This window comes from Somniosus microcephalus, chromosome 11 (assembly GCF_052327205.1).
Source record: "Somniosus microcephalus isolate GS21.2 chromosome 11, FLI_Smic_1.0, whole genome shotgun sequence".
Lineage (NCBI taxonomy): Eukaryota > Metazoa > Chordata > Chondrichthyes > Squaliformes > Somniosidae > Somniosus > Somniosus microcephalus.
Window position 1 is genome coordinate 24,575,447 of NC_140997.1, and position 16,615 is coordinate 24,592,061.

Consider the following 16,615-nt stretch of genomic DNA (forward strand, 5'->3'; position numbering starts at 1 on the left):
ATCCCTTAATACCTTTGGTTAACAAAAATCTATCAATCTTAGATTTAAAATTAACAATTGATCTCACATCAATTGCTGTTTGCGGAAGAGGGTTCCAAACTTCTACCATCCTTTGTGTGTAGAAGTGTTTCCTAATTTCACTCCTGAAAGATCTGGCTCTAATTTTTAGACTACGCCCCCTAGTCCTAGACTCCCCAGCCAGTAGAAGTAGTTTCTCTCTATCTACCCCATCTGTTCCCCTTAATATTTTGAAAACTTCAATCAAATCACTCTTTAACCTTCTAAATTCCAGGGAATACAACCCTAATTTGTGTAATCTCTCCTCGAAATTTAACCATTGGAGCCCAGATATCATTCTGCTAATGATCTCTGTACCTGGACCGCCAAGTCTCTTTGGTGGACCCCCCACGGCACACGGTTTAAAGGGAGTGTATCAACTTGGATAAGACGTTGGTTAAAGTATAGGAGAGAGAACAGTGATGAATAGATGTTTTTCAGATTGGAAATGGTGATGTCCCTGAGGGTCAGTGGTGGGGCCATTGCTTTCAACATATAGATATATCTGGACTTGAGTATAGAGGACACAATACCAAAAGTTGCAGACAACATTAAAAATAGGCAGCAAGGTTAAATGTGAAGAGGAATGTAAGCAATTTCAAGAAGACATAGATTGGGCAGGTAGACCAGATATTTAATGTAAAGTGATACATTTTTGGGAGGCAGGATAAGGAGAGATATACACTAAATGGTAAAACTTCAAAAGACAGGGAGCAGATATACTTGGGGGGTTTTATGCACAAATCTTTAAAAGTAGGAGAACGAGTTGATAAAGTTGGTTTGAAACAAAAGCACATGGGATGCAGGTTTTATAAATAGGCCATTGAATACAAAAGCAAAGAGCTATTGCTAAACCAGTACCAATCATTGGGTAGGCTGCAGTTAGGGTATTGCCCACTTTAGGTAGGATGTAAAGGTCATGGAGAGGGTGTACACAAGATTCACTAAAATGATACCAGGAATGAGAGCCTTCAGTTATAAGAAGAGATTGAAAAGCTGGGTATCTATTAGAATTGAGAAAGTTAAAGAGCAGATGATCAAAATAAGGAATGTTTTTGATAAAGCAAATAGGGGGGGGCGGAACTATTCCCACTGGTCAGTGAGTCAGTAACTAGGGAGCATAAATGTAAGACCAAACAAATGAAGGGAAATAACAGCAGAAGATGCTGGAAAAACTCAGCAGGCCAGGCAACATCCGTGGAGAGAGAAATAGAGTCAACGTTTCAGGTCGAAGACCCTTCGTCAGAACTGAGAAAAAAGCAGGAAATGAAACGGATGCAAAAGCAAGTATGGGGGAGGGGATAAAAGGACAAAAGGGAAGGTCTGAGAGGTGAAGAGACATTAAGTGATATTCAAGGCGAGACGAGATGGTAATAGGGCCGGTAAAGAGACAAAGGACGGCTCTAGATGAAGTGCGAAATGCGCTGGCAGAGTGGGAGACAGCTGCCATGTGGGAGAGAAAAGAAAAGGAAAAGGCACAAAGGGAAAGGTTGGGATTTTTTTTTAAATCGAATGCTACATGGAATGCCTAACCAGAAACAATGCTGGAAGCAGAATCCAAGAGTATTTAAAAGAGAAATGGATAAATACTTGAAAAATGAAAGGGTTTGGGGAATGGGACTAAGAGCTGACACATGCTCAGTGGGCCGAATGGCCGCCTTCTGTGCTGTAAATTCTACATTTCTGTGATCTCTAGTTGAAGCTTTCCTCTGCCTGATAAGAGTTGTAACTAAAATTATTTCTAGCAAACTAACTTAAATTTATGGGTTTGCAGCACAAAATTAGCTTTAAAAAAAATCAAATACTGGAACTGCATGTCAGGTCACTCAGTGTCTGAAAGAGAAAAGCTGGGTTAATGTTTCAGCTGCAACACAGTGTCTTTTTCTGTCGCCTTTCCGTGGCCAGGAGACTTCCCCCCGCACAGCTGACCCATTCTCCCGCTTTCAGAATTCTCGGTCTACCTGAACCCCTCCCTCTGGCCTCTTACCCTCTAGATCTTTTCATTGCGAACTGCCGGCGTGACATCGGCCGTCTCAATTTCTCTCCTCCCCTCACTCACTCCAACCTACCTCCCTCTGAACTTGCAGCACTCCGATCCAACCCCAACATTGTCATTAAACCTGCTGACAAGGATGGCGCTGTTGTTTGGCGAACCAACCTCTACCTTGCAAAGGCTGAATGGCAACTCTCTGACACCTCCTCCTACCTCCCCCTGGACCATGACCCCACTACCGATCATCATCATATCCAAGACTGTCACTGACCTCTTCTCCTCTAGTGATCTTCCCTCCATGGCCACCAACCTCATAGTTCCCCAACCCCACACAGCCCACTTCTACCTCCTTCCCAAGATCCACAAACAGGACTGCTCTGGTAGACCCATCATTTTAGCCTGTTCTTGCCCCAAGGAACTGATTTCTTCCTATCTCGACTCTTTTTCTCCCCTTGTCCAGTCTCTTCCCACCTGCATCTGCGACTCTTCCGACGCCCTCCGCCACTTTAACAGTTTCCAGTTTCCTGGCCCCAACCGTCTCATTTTCACTATGGACGTCCAATCCCTCTACACCTCCATCCCCCACCAGGACGGCCTGAGGGCGCTCCACATCTTCCTTGAACAGAAGCCCAACCAGTCCTCATCCACCACCACCCTCCTACGCCTAACTTGTTCTCACATTGAACAACTTCTCCTTTGACTCCACTCACTTCCTCCTAATTAAAGGTGTTGCTATGGGAACCCGCATGGGTCCTAGCTATGCCTGCCTTTTCGTGGGATTTGGTCCAGTCCTACTCCTCCCTCACCTCTTTTTCCGGTACATTGACTGTATCGGCGCCGTTTCCTGTTCTCGCCTTGAACTAGAAAATTTCATTCACTATGCTTCCAATTTCCTTCCCTCACCTTCACATGGTTCATCTCCGACTCTTCCCTTCCCTTCCTCGACTTCTCTGTCTCCATTTCCAGGGCTAGGCTATCGACAAACATCCACTATAATATGCCCACTGACTCCCACAGCTACCTGGACTACACTTCCTCCCGCCCCGCTTCCTGTAAGGACTCTATTCCATTTTCTCAGTTTCTCCATCCCCATTGTAGGATCTGTTCCTCCCACCCCCCCCCCCAACCACAACTGTAAAATTTATGGAATATTAAAAAAAAAACCCACAGACATTGAACTGTGAAATATAAAAGCCATACCTCAGCACACAGAGGTGGGCTATGCAGTAAGGGGTTAATTTAAACATTGCAACAAAGCTATGGCTCGGTAAAAGAGACTGGAAAAGACATTATCATAGTCAATGATACAGGACAACTGCCATCGATTCAATACAAGTAAGGTATTGAGAATGCCATCAGCATAGACAATAGCACTGGACGACGGCCATTACCATCTGAATGCTTCCTGCTAAGTAGAAAAAGGGACATTCACACATTTGTTAACTTTGGAGCCAGGAATCTTGTACCATAGAAAGGTTGCATTGTTTAATCAGCATGAGAACTGATCAGGCCCACCCGGTCCTGTGTAGACCAGGGTGTGGAATAATCTCATCATTAAAAGGTGTTAACCATCGGACGTTACAACAGGAAATATGTTCGAGATATCGTGATAGGTATCTTCATAAAAGAGGACAACTTCACAGAGGGGGACTGCAGTCGGAAGGAGGACAGAAGGTTTGGTCACCTAGTCCGGGCCTACAATCAACACCAGAATGACCAGCTGTCTGAGTGATTGTAAGTTTCAGTCAAATCATAGAGGGATTTGGGTAATTTTGTAAGTAGCAGTCGAATCGCGGAAGGGTTTGTGCTGTGGGATTGAAAGGATATTTACTAGTCCTAGCACCTTTGGGGCTATCCCGGATCAGGTGTATTTCGCAGATGTTCACTTTCAACTAAAGGTTGAGGTAGCCGAATCCTAAAGACGCTTAACTGGGTCTAAAGGTCCGGGCTATCGCTCCCTAAAGGAAAGGAGCCATAGTGTGGAGATGCTGAGTTGGACTGGGGTGGACAAATGTAAGAAGTCACACAACACCAGGTTATAGTCCAACAGCTTTATTTGAAGTCACAAGCTTTCGGAGCACTGCTCCTTCATCAGGTGAAGTGGAGAGATGCGTAAAGACACAGCTTATATAGTCAGAGAATAATGTCAGATGTTTACAGGTAATCTTTCTAACTGCCATTTATCACACCTCGGCAGAGAGATAATCACAGCAATCAAAGGTGTGAATGGTGTCCAAACAGGTCAGTCAGGAAAACATTACATCAAAGAACAATGAGGTGGGGTCACAAGGGGTCAAATGTTGCAGATGCTGGGGTCTGTGTGAAAAACAAAAAAACAGACAAAAAACATTTTTTTTGCTGGAAATCACAGCAGGTCCGGCCGCATCTGTGTAGAGAGAACAAGCCAATGACGACTCGAGTCTGGATGACCCTACGTCAGGTGGGGTTACATGTAGTGTGACATGAACCCAAGATCCCGGTTCAGGCTGTCCTCATGGGTGCGGAACTTGGCTATCAGTTTCTGCTCGACGATTTTGCATTATTCTCTGACTATATAAGCTGTGTCTTTATGCATCTCTCCACTTCACCTGACGAAGGAGCAGCACTCCGAAAGCTTGTGACTTCAAATAAAGCTGTTGGACTATAACCTGGTGTTGTGTGACTTCTTACATAAAGGAAAGGAACAACCCGAGAATGTTACCGTCCTCCAGATAGCACTTTTAATAAGTTTAGCCAGACTGTAACGTCCCGGATATTATGAGGGTCCGGAGATCTCCCCTCAGAAATGTACCTCTTCATCAAAGAGTGTACAGAGATTGGGTTCGCGAGTTATTGATACAGAAAACTTATGTGAGACAACTCTAAAAATATATAGAGATTTATTAAAAGAACCGACATGCAATTTACAGTTAGTGAATCAGTCAATCGCAACGTTAACAGTTCTAAAAAGAGAAAAAATACAATCTTATTTTTAACAGAGAATCTTACTTTTAAATCTTAACTTCGCTACAGTTCTTAACATTTTCTATACAGGATATCCATCAACATCAAATTACCTTCGATCCCCGAGGTGCAAAGAGTGTAAGACTACAGAGAAGCCTCAGTAGTCGAGAATCGCCTTGAAGAGATCGCAAAGTCTCTGTTTGAAGAATGGACTCAGTCAAGAATATTTTTGTGGACTTTATGGGCTGAGGGTGTTTTCCCTGTGGTGGGATCGCCCTGTGCAGATGCGTGGGGGACTGGTTTGCTAAAACTCCAGAGAACGCATGGCAGTTGGCTGTGACAAAAGAACTGTCAGCCATCCAGAATGTATGGGTTCGCCCGACAGTCCTGGAAAAAGGGAAGGGGGCCATTGAACTTGAACTTATTAGAAAGCCACTCTAATATGCAAAAGCACTTCTCACCTCCATCTCAGAAGGGAAGCAGAACAATGAACCCACTGGCCTCAGCCAGCCGAAGAGGAGCCAGTTTTTCCCAACACAAAGACCAAAGATATGTCCCAGACTTAGGGCCATTAATCCAATCACGGAATACTCATGGGTCTGATGATGACCCATCACTGATTAAGCACCGGAGTGCTTAGAAACAAAAGGATTTTAAAGATTGGCGGGAAAGATAAGGGTTAGCCAGACTCCTATAAAGATAGATCCTTTCCCACCATTCTCTCTCTCGCTCCCGCTCCAACAAGATCGACCTTACAAGAAGTACCAGAGAAGCCGCCGAGCGGAGCAATCGAAACCGACCTTGTGTGGGGGTAAGCACAGTCTCGAGTGTCCCCAGCCGGTAACCCGATATCCCAGGCGAGCTGGGTGAGCTGTAAGGGCTCTCAGAAGTGACGTTTTTGGGCTATTCCGAGGGTGGGAGCTTCGATTGGTTCAGCCAGGCGAAGGGGCTTACGCGACTGGGTAATTCGTTGGTAGGGGTGGAATTAGAGTCCACCATAGCAACAAGGGAATTACTGCTTGTTATAGTCCCCAGTTTTGTACTGTATGTATGTTGTTTGTAACCTGGATTTTATTCTCCACAGGGACAGTGATTTCGTTTAGTAGTGCATGTTTTAGCCAGTGTATGTTAGACCAAATAAATACAAGTTTGATTTTTCACTGAAGCATTCCTGTCCGTGACTTATTTTATTTACACTCTGAATAATAATTCCCGGGTATAGAACTTTCATAAGGCGGGGGCGATTCGAACCGTCCGTCTAGCAATTGGGCTAGGATCAAAAACTGCTTACATCTCTTGGCGACCGCGGCAGGACCTGGGTTAAAGGAGTGTAAATCAGTCATGGACAGCGCTTCTTGCGAAAGATCCCAAATGGAGGAAAGGATTTCTTCATATGTGTTTAAGAAGGTTAACGTCACTAAGAAGTGAGTGCTAGGCTTGTTGCATGCTGAGCGTCCGGTGGACGCAGCGGCAGAATGGACAGAGGGCAAGGAGCATAGGCGCAGCATTGAAAAGGCGATATGGCTCGTCTGTCTACAAAGACAAGTCCAACTGCTAGATAAGCAGGTTGCTAAGTTAGAGGCAGAGCTCAGGGAGTCCGAGGCACAGTCAGACACAAGGGCCATAGTAGGGAGCAGGTTATGCACGAAGCTAAGGGATGAGAAGCAGGGAAGAATAAGCCAGGAGGAAACCTTCCGTAACCATAAGGAGTTCCTGCAATGCCAGGTAACTGAGGCAAAGGGGAATGGGAGGGTGGTTAGGGAGGAGAACACTCGCTTGTCGAGTAAGGTAAAGGTGCTGGGAGAGCAGTTGAAGGATATCAGGTGGCATACAGAGTCGCCAGCGCTGGAGGGTTTGATACGGGTAATCATGGTCCTTGCCAGGAGCAGATCCGGAATTTGACCGATGCTCTATCTAAGGCCAAAGGGACGGTCTGCTTGATAGCTCCGGGAGTGGCCCGGGTAGATGAGGAAGACTGTGAGGCAGAGGAGAACGCTCAATCACCGCCCAAAGTGCCGGGACCAGGACCCATGTGCCCTGTCCGGCAGTGGAAATACGGTACGCCCGTAGACGGTCAAGAGCAAGGAGCACTGCAGAGTGACTTCGTGGTCCCGTATACGACCACCCAGCTGCAGGCAATGGTCTCTAACCTGACCAAACTGACCAGCACAGGGGACCCATCTGTCCATTTTACAGATGTGGAGCAGGTGGGGGGGATCAATAATTGTAACGAAGCTAAGACAGCCAAATTACTATTATTTTCCCTTGATAGTAGGTTGTACCAGTCGCTCTCAGTGGGTAGCAAGAGGGGGCAGGGTACGTTAGAGGGGATAAAGGATGACATCCTAGAGGCTATGGGCCTCAATGATGGAAGTCCCTTCTCCCGAGTGGAAAGGACACTGCAGTCAGCTGGGGAGGCACCGCAGGCTTTCACGGACAAGGTTTGGCCTGTCTACCGGAGTGCCTGTGCGGGGGTGCCCAACCGGGTGCAGCTGCAGGGGGAGCCTAGGGCTCATTGGCTGAGGACCCTGGTGGTGAACAGCCTGCCCAGGATCAAGGCCAAAGCAAGAGGGGTGGTTCGATTCCAGGGATCCCCAGACCACAGAAGAGAGTGTGATCCAGCAGTTGACTCTCTTTTTTAAGAATGGTAGGGGTGAGGATGACAAACCAAAGGGCAGAGTACACAAGTTAAAGTCTAGTGGAGGCAACATTAGAAGAGAGTGGCGCCAGGAAGGGGGTAGCTCAAGGAAGAAGCAGGGTTGTTATAGGTGCGGGAGTAAAGGGCACTGGAAGAAAGACTGCCCAGTCTCTGACAAAAGGAGCGGGAAAGGGGATCCTCCAGCGCCAGTGCAGAAAGCCGCAGCTGTGGCAGGAAGCAGCACTAATCCGTTCGCGGTGTTAGTGGCTGCTCTCCGCGCAGTCTTTCCGGCAGGGCAGGGTGGACGCGGCAGCGGGCAGCGTACTCCCATCCGCCCCGAACAATCCCGACCCATGACTAGGGGCTTCTCAGCCCGTTTACCTGATGCTTGGAAGAGACCGTGCGTAAAGATGGGGGTGGAGAAGGTGCAAGGGACCTATCTGCTGGACACTGGAGCTTCAAGCACCATTGTCTATGCGGATAAACCGACCACATCACCTCTATCGAGCGGGGTCCCATATAACTTAGTAGGGTTCACCGGGAACGAACAGGCTGGGTCTTTCTCCATCCCGCTAGCCATCGATCTGGGCACACTCCATACGGAGTGGAAATGTGTCCTGATGCGGTGGGAGTGGGAGGAAATAGGCATTTTGGGGGCAGATTTCATACTGGCCCACAAGATATTGGTGGGTTTCTGGAATCACTGTCTTTGGGGGGCCGTATGCACGGGAAAGGAGAAGGAGGTGGTAGTTATACCAGGGAAGCAAGGCAAGGGAACCATGTGTACGATGAAGCCCAAGGGTAGTTATGACCTTGAACTTTTGGTCACTTCTATCCCGGCGGAGTACATAGCGGATGTGCGAGCCAACCTCACTGCATTCGCTACACACAAGCACGACTGTAGGAGGGTAATAGGGGTGGAGGTCAGAGTAGAAGGAGACCCCATGGCCCGACCACAGAAACAGTACAACTTCCCCAGAGAGGCAGAGGCGGATTTAGAGACGGCCGTGGGATCACTGGTTGAGCAGGGTGTGTTGAGACCCATGTGAACTCTCCGATTTGGCCGGTTAGGAAACCGGACAATTCGTGAAAAGCCACTGTGGATTATTGGGTTCTTAACAAGAACATCCCAGCCTGTGCCCCCACCGTCGCAGCCGCAGCCGACCTGATCGGGAGTATCCCAGCATCCGCGAAAACATTCACGGTGCTGGACATTTCGAACGGATTCTGGTCTATCCCTCTCAAAAGGGAGGACCAGTATAAGTTCGCATTCACTTTCAAGGGTCAGCAGTACACATGGACCTGCCTTTCCCAGGGGTTTCACAACAGTCCTTCTATTTTCCACCAATGTATGGCCAACTGTTTAAAGGGGTTCAGCAGACCACAGCAGCTTGTGCAGTACGTGGACGACCTGCTTTTGTTCTCCAACGAGGGGGAGGAGCATGGCCCACTGCTGGCTGAATGGCTGAGTCTGTTAAAAGAAGCTGGGTTCAAGGTTAATCCCAAGAAAGTACAGATCGGCCAGCAGGAAGTAAAATTCCTCGGGCTGACCGTGCGTGCTGGGGAGAGGGCCATCGATGAGGCGAGGAGGAAGGCGGTACAGGAGCTACCTGCCCTGACCATGGTAACGGGGGTAAGATCCTTCCTGGGACTCACAGGGTACTGCAGGGATTTCATAGAGGGCTATACCGCTACGGCAGCTCCCCTACTCCGGCTCCTCCGCAAGGGAGTGGGCTGGGAGTGGGATGAGGACTGCATGGCAGCTTTTAGTCATCTGAAGAGAGATCTGCAGACCGCACCAGCTTTAGGAGCGATTGATGGGGGAAAGGAGTTCTTTTTGGAGGTAGCTGCCACAGGGGACAGTTTGAGCGCAGTGCTGCTCCAGGAGTGGCATGGCAAGCTGAGGCCTGTGGTATACTCATCAAAAATCCTCACAGATGTAGAGAGGGGGTACTCCAATTGTGAGAGGCACCTGATTGCCACACATTGGGCCGAGAGGAAATCACAAATCTTCACGGGCATCCCCGATAACTCTCTTAACCCATCATACGCCCACTCAGATGCTTCTGGATGGGAGGATAAAGGACGACATGGTTGGCCATGATAAAAAAAAAATTGGCCCTTAGTGTTAGGGGGGATTAAATACGTGGGGTTACGGGGATAGGGCTTGGGTGGGATGGCTGTCGGTGTAGGGACCGGGTGCTAGGGTTTGGATGATCAGCCATGATCTCGTTGAATGGCGGAGCAGGCTCGAAGGGCCGAATGGCCTACTCCTGCTCCTAGTTTCTATGTTTCTATGGTGAGTAGTGCACGCATTGCTCGCTGGACTTTATTGCTCTCTCAGACGAATTTGAGTGTGAAAGGCCTCTGTGAGCCCAAGCTTGCCGCAAATTTGATCTACCCAGGGGTGGCCCACAAATGTTCTGTTGAAGGGGTATGGGAAATAGACATAGGGTTTCGGGCTGGGATCCATCCCACGGGCCGCGAGAACTATGTAGACGGGCCCAGTGCAGTGGTGGCCGGGGAGCGACTCACTGGACGCGGGATTTTTGACCCAAAGGCAGGCATTGCCAAGGCCATTAAACTCCCGAGCGCCCAGCAAGCTGAACTGTCGGCAGTGGTGTATGTGGTTACCCACCCTGAAGAGTTCCCTACACCCTACACGATTTGCTCGGACAGCATGTTCACTTGCAATTAGTGTACAGAGTATTTAGCCATTTGGTCTTGTCGCGGGTTCACATCTGCAGACGGGAAACCCCTAGCAACCAAGCTATTGTTGCAACAGATCATAACATCGATAGGAACCCAGGGGGATTTCTACATCCACAAAGTCAAGGCCCATTCTAAGGCGGAACCCCGGGCGAAGGGCAATCAGCAGGCCAACATGCTGGCCAAAGAGGGTGCTCGAACGGGCACGTTTTGGGATCCATATGGGTCAAGTCTGGTAGCAGCGATCAGAGACAGAGGTGGGACCCAAGGGAGTGCAGGGATAGCATTGGCCCTGGACCTAAAGATGGTCCAGGCATGGGATCCTGCCCTAATGACTGTTCTGGAGACGCTGGCTAAGGGAGATAAGGTAGAGGGTCCATACAGAGTGGCAGATATTACGGTAAAGGAAGGGATGATTTTCAGAGGGGAACAGTGGGTAGTTCCGCAGCAGCACTGGAGAGAATTCCTTCAGTTGGCCCACGAGGGTCCAGGAGCAGGGCACCCCGGGCCGGAGACCACCTGGCAACGGGTGGAACAGGCAGGGTGGTGGCCGCAACTGAGGGAGGACGTCAGCGACTTCTGCGTGGATTGCTCGGTGTGTGCTGCAAATAACCCTGATGCCCAGAAAAGGAAGGTATCCATGGGACACACTAGGAGAGTGGAGGGACCATGGCAGTCCATACAGGTCGATTATATCGGACCGCTGCCCACCGCACAGGGGGGTTACAAGCACTGCTTTGTCCTGGTGGATGTGTTCTCTAAATGGGTAGAAGCCTTCCCATGCCGAACAGCCACAGCTTTGGGGACCACAGGGATTCTAGTGAGAGAAGTGTTCTCTAGGTGGGGGCTAGCACAATATGTGGAGTCCGATCAGGGGAGTCACTTCACAGAGGTAGTCATGCAGGCGACTCTGAAGATGCTAGGTGTAGAGGGTAAATGGCACGTCGCACACAACCCGCAGTCATCGGGGATTGTGGAGCAGATAAATAGGATCATCAAGGAAAGGTTACGGAAGGAGACTCGCCTAGAAAATGGGCAGAGGTCTTGCCGTTAGTTCTGATGGGGGTCTGAGCCAGCCCGTCTAGAAGCACAGGGTATTCCCCACATGAGCTCATGACTGGCAGGGTCATGAGAACGCCCAGCCATGTACTGGCCCCGGTTCTCACGGAAGGTCAGTTGAGAGAGGTGAACCGGGACAGGTTTAAGAATTTGCTTGAGCATCTCAGACAGATCCATTGGCAGGCTGCCAGTAACATGGGGAAGCAACATCGTAGAAATCGTTTATTGCTTGAGCCTCAGAGGCACCATGAGTGGAAGGTCGGAGATCAAGTAATGGTTAGAAACTTCGCCAGGGTAGGGACTTTTGAACCGCTATACATGGGACTGTACAGTATCGTGGATAGGGCAAGTCCAATGGTATATGCGGTCAAAAAGCCCCAACGCACTAAGTGGTTCCATATCAATCAGTGCAAGCTTTTCAACCCTGGGGAAAGAGCTGATAAGAGGAGGAAACAGCAGGGAGTGGTGAGCTGCGCTACAGGTGTGGGTCTCCAGCCCATAATCTGGGACTGTGAGGAGCCCACAGAGGGACCAGTCGTCCCGCCTGTTGGGGCAGGAGTGAGAAGGAGTGCCAGGATCCCACGACCGAGGGTGCTGTGGACGCCTCCTTACACACCGGTGAACGAAGGAAGCCGGAGTTGTAAGAGGCCCAGGGTCGAGGAGACCTAGTGTGGCCACCTGGAGATGGGTGGCGTTGTACATAACTTCTTTCTCTCCTGTCTGTTGCCTTAGCTTGTCTGTATAGTTTGGATTTTAATCGTGTGTAGCTGCGTCTGGAAAGGTGAGGCATCACCCAAGGACAACGTTGCATTCTGTGTGTTTTCAGGGAACGCCTAAGAACAAGATGAAGTCAGCCATGGTAGTCCTGATCATCCTGATTGAAGCCAGCACGAGTCACAGGGACGACACCGAGGAATCGGTTGTCTTCGGCTGCACCGGCGGAGACGGACCGACCGTGACCACAGGAGGTGGCTCGAAGGATGGGGCGAGCGTCTAGCTCCACGAGGGAAGATGGCCTGGATGGCTTGGGTCGAATTCCACCCGGTATTCCAGCCATGACAGGTTCCATCCCATGCCCGAGAATAGGGGTTACCACCTCCCGGGCTAGGGTAACAGAGGGTAAACAGGTGTGCCTTCGCTGTAGGGGACACATTTCACTGGGAAGATGGTGGTGGCTCATGAAACTGAGCGCGGATACAGGGGACCAGACAGCTGACTGGGAAAGACTAAGTAATGACACGTACCGGATGATCACGGGTTCTCAGGGAGGAGTGAATGTGTGTTGGAATAAGTGGTGGGAATCCGAGGAAGGGATTTATGTGTGTATGTGGGGGTCGGAAAAGATCTGCCCAGCGGGTGTGTCGATCGCGTTTAGCAGGCAATGGCAGGACGCCGGGGTGGGATCGGTTAGGATCAGAGTGTGGACTCCTGTGTGATCCCAAAACCCCCGAACACCATCAACGCCACAGAGCTCATCTCATACACCAGGAAGGCCCCGACGGTACAGACGACTGTAGATGGGTGTCCCACCACCACCAGGGATCCAGGGAATGGGTTGGTGTTAATCCCTACTGACAAAGTGTTGTTTCAGAACGTGCACTATGCCGTGGCATCCGTGATCCTGAACCTGACTGAAGTCCGTCTGCCTGTGTGGTGTCCAAGGAAAACGGAGAAGCTTTATGAAGCTCTGTTAAAAGCAATGTTTCAGGAATTTTATGAACTGGACTATGGAAATGTAGAGAAAGAACAGCTTTATAATCTGAATGTTGGGGATTGTGTGGGGTCCGGGAGGCAGCGAAGAGGGACCTGGAACGATGTAGCCGCAGCGTTCAGTACTATGTGGAGCATTTTGGGTTCCCGAATCCTTCTCTGCCGGAACACTTCACTGAGTTAATAAGGACCGTTGAGCTCTCCCAGAAACATTTTTACACTTTAGAGCAAAAGACAGTGGAAGTGGGGGAGGAGATCAAGGGAATTGTCTCGCCACCATGGTGGGACATCGGCCTGAGTATAGCGATTCCTCCCTGGATCCGTATCTGTTCCCATGCATTAGTTATCATACAATTGTTGCTTGTAAGCTACTTGTTTTACACCAGCTGCAGGTGACGGAGCCAGATGCTCCAAGCGCGGTGGCAAGGGGTGTTAGATCGATCCAGATTTATTTTGATGATGGTTTCTCCCTGCCAAAACTTGTAATGTACCAAAGTTCTGTAAGCAAGTGTATTGTATTCTGGTTATAGTTTTACACTCTGTATTGCGCGATGTGCGCTGTTGCATTTTTGTGATGTGTTGCCACCTGTCAATGCTGTACTGTGTGATGGGCGCGGTGACTTTTTTGGTAACGTCCTGTGGATCTTATTAATGTTCTGTATTTTGACTTGAACTTTGTCGGTGGGAATTGGAACCCAGCCGTTTGAATGTGGTAAGAAGCCGTTTCGCTGATGTTTTGACTCGGTAGAAGGGAACTATGACACGCAGTAAGGGGTACAGTTTAAACGTAAAAACAAGGAAACAGCTTCACTTGTGGGAGACTTTGGCCTTTGCTCTCTCGTCGAGTGATGCTTTGTGGAAAGAAAAGCATCAAATGGGGGACTGAAGAGATCGCAAAGTCTCTGTTTGAAGAATGGACTCAGTCGAGAATATTTTTGTGGACTTTATGGGCTGAGTGTGTTTTCCCTGTGGTGGGATTGCCCTGTGCAGATGCGTGGGGGACTGGTTTGTTAAAACTCCAGAGAACGCATGGCAGTTGGCTGTGACAAAAGAACTGTCAGCCATCCAGAATGTATGGGTTCGCCCGACAGTCCTGGAAAAGGGAAGGGGGCCATTGAACTTGAACTTATTAGAAAGCCACTCTAATATGCAAAAGAACTTCTCACCTCCATCTCAGAAGGGAAGCAGAACAATGAACCCACTAGCCTAGCCAGCCGAAGAGGAGCCAGTTTTTCCCAACACAAAGACCAAAGATATGTCCCAGACTTAGGGCCATTAATCCAATCACGGAATACTCATGGGTCTGATGATGACCCGTCACTGATTAAGCACCGGAGTGCTTAGAAACAAAAGGATTTTAAAGATTGGCGGGAAAGATAGGGGTATCCAGACTCCTATAAAGATAGATCCTTTCCCACCATTCTCTCTCTCGCTCCCGCTCCAACAAGATCAACCTAACAAGAAGTACCAGAGAAGCCGCTGAGCGGAGCGATCGAAACCAACCTCGTGTGGGGGTAAGCATAGTCTTGAATATCCCAAGTCGGTAACCTGATATCCCAAGCGAGCTGGGTGAGCTGTAAGGGCTCTCAGAAGTGAAATTTTTGGGCTATTCCGAGGGTGGGAGCTTCGTTTGGTTCAGCCAGGCGAAGGGGTTTACGCGACTGGGTAATTCATTGGTAGGGGTGGAGTTAGAGTCCACCATAGCAACAAGGGAATTACTGCTTGTTATAGTCCCCAGTTTTGTACTGTATGTATGTTGTTTGTAACCTGGATTTTAATCTCCACAGAGACAGTGATTTTGTTTAGTAGTACATGTTTTAGCCAGTGTATGTTAGACCAAATAAATATAAGTTTGATTTTTCACCGAAGCATTCCTGTCTATGACTTATTTCATTTACACTCTGAATAATAATTCCCGGGTATAGAACTTTCATAAGGCGGAGGCGATTCGAACCATCCGTCTAGCAATTGGGCTAGGATCAAAAACCGCATACAGCCTTGCCCGATTAAAGCGACTCTGATAACTCATTTGAGACTTCAATATTTATACCCTTTTTCAGTTGTATTCCATAAGGTTTCTGTTGATGCAAGTTAATTATCACTATTCATCTTTCTGCTGACCTCTCGCAATTCTTACTGCCACATCAGCTTGTAATATTCCAGATTCTGCCACACCTCCAGGTGTTCTGGGTTCACCATATAGAAGGTTTGAAGAGCAAATGTCCCTTATCTCATGTGTCATCTTTAAGAGGTTTAATCAAGATGATTTATCCAGGGTTGACCATTGTTCTGTTCCAACAAGGCCACCCATTCAGAGCCACCCATTCTTCTGTTTTAATAAGGCTATTTATTCAGAGTCAACAAGGCCAGAATTCTTTCATAAGATAGTGTATTTTTCCAAAAAGGCTATATAGATTATTCCTTCACAGGATTTCGTGTTAGTTTCAGTTAAACTGCGGAAGGGTTTTAACTAGTATTTCATGTCAGTTTCAGGTAACCTTATGTAAGGGTTTTGTATTCTGGGTTTTGTGTTATCCCGGTCAAACCACAGAGGGGTTTGTACTGGGGGGAATTTTGTAAGTTCAATAAACAAACAAATCGAAGGTTGAGCCAAACTCTCTGTTGTGCGTATTTTGTTCTTATAAATCCTGAAGTCCAAAAACTGGCTGTAAGGGGGGGGGGGGTAAGGGAACGTAACCTCCTACACCATTGCATCTGTTCTGATGATGCCATCTTCCATACTAGTGCTTCCGATATGTCTTCCTTTTTCCTTAACCAAGGATTCCCCTCTACCATGGTTGACATGGCCTTTGAGCGTGTCCATTCCATATCCCGCACTTCCATTCCATTTCCTGCACTCCACTCCCACTCTCACCCCTTCCCTCCCCCTCCCTCCAAGAACCACGATAGGGTTCCCATTGTCCTCACCTTTCACCCCACCAGCCACCACATTCAACGGATCATCCTACGCCATTTCCGCCACCTCCAGCGTGATCCCACCACCCGACACATCTTCCCCTCCCCTCCTCTTTCAGCATTCCAAAGGGACCGCTCCCTCCACGACACCCTGGTCCACTCCTCAATCAGTCCCAACACCCCCTCCCCTCCCCACAGCAGCTTCCCGTGCAAGTGCAGGATATGCAACACCTGCCCTTATACCTCCTCCCTTCCCGCTGTCCAGGGCCCCAAACACTCCTTCCAGGTGAAACAGCGATTTACTTGGACTTCTTGTAATTTAGTATACTGTATTCGCTGCTCACAATGCGGTCTCTACATTGGGGAGACCAAACGCAGATTGGGTGATCGCTTTGCAGAACACCTCCGTTCAGTCCATAAGCGTGACCCCGAGCTTCCGGTCGCCTGTCCCACTCCCACTCTGACCTCTCTGTCCTCGGCCTCTTACATTGTTCCAACAAAGCTCGAGGAACAGCACCTCATCTTTCGATTAGGCACTTTACAGCCTTCGAGACCCAACATTGAGTTCAACAATTTCAGACCATAACCTC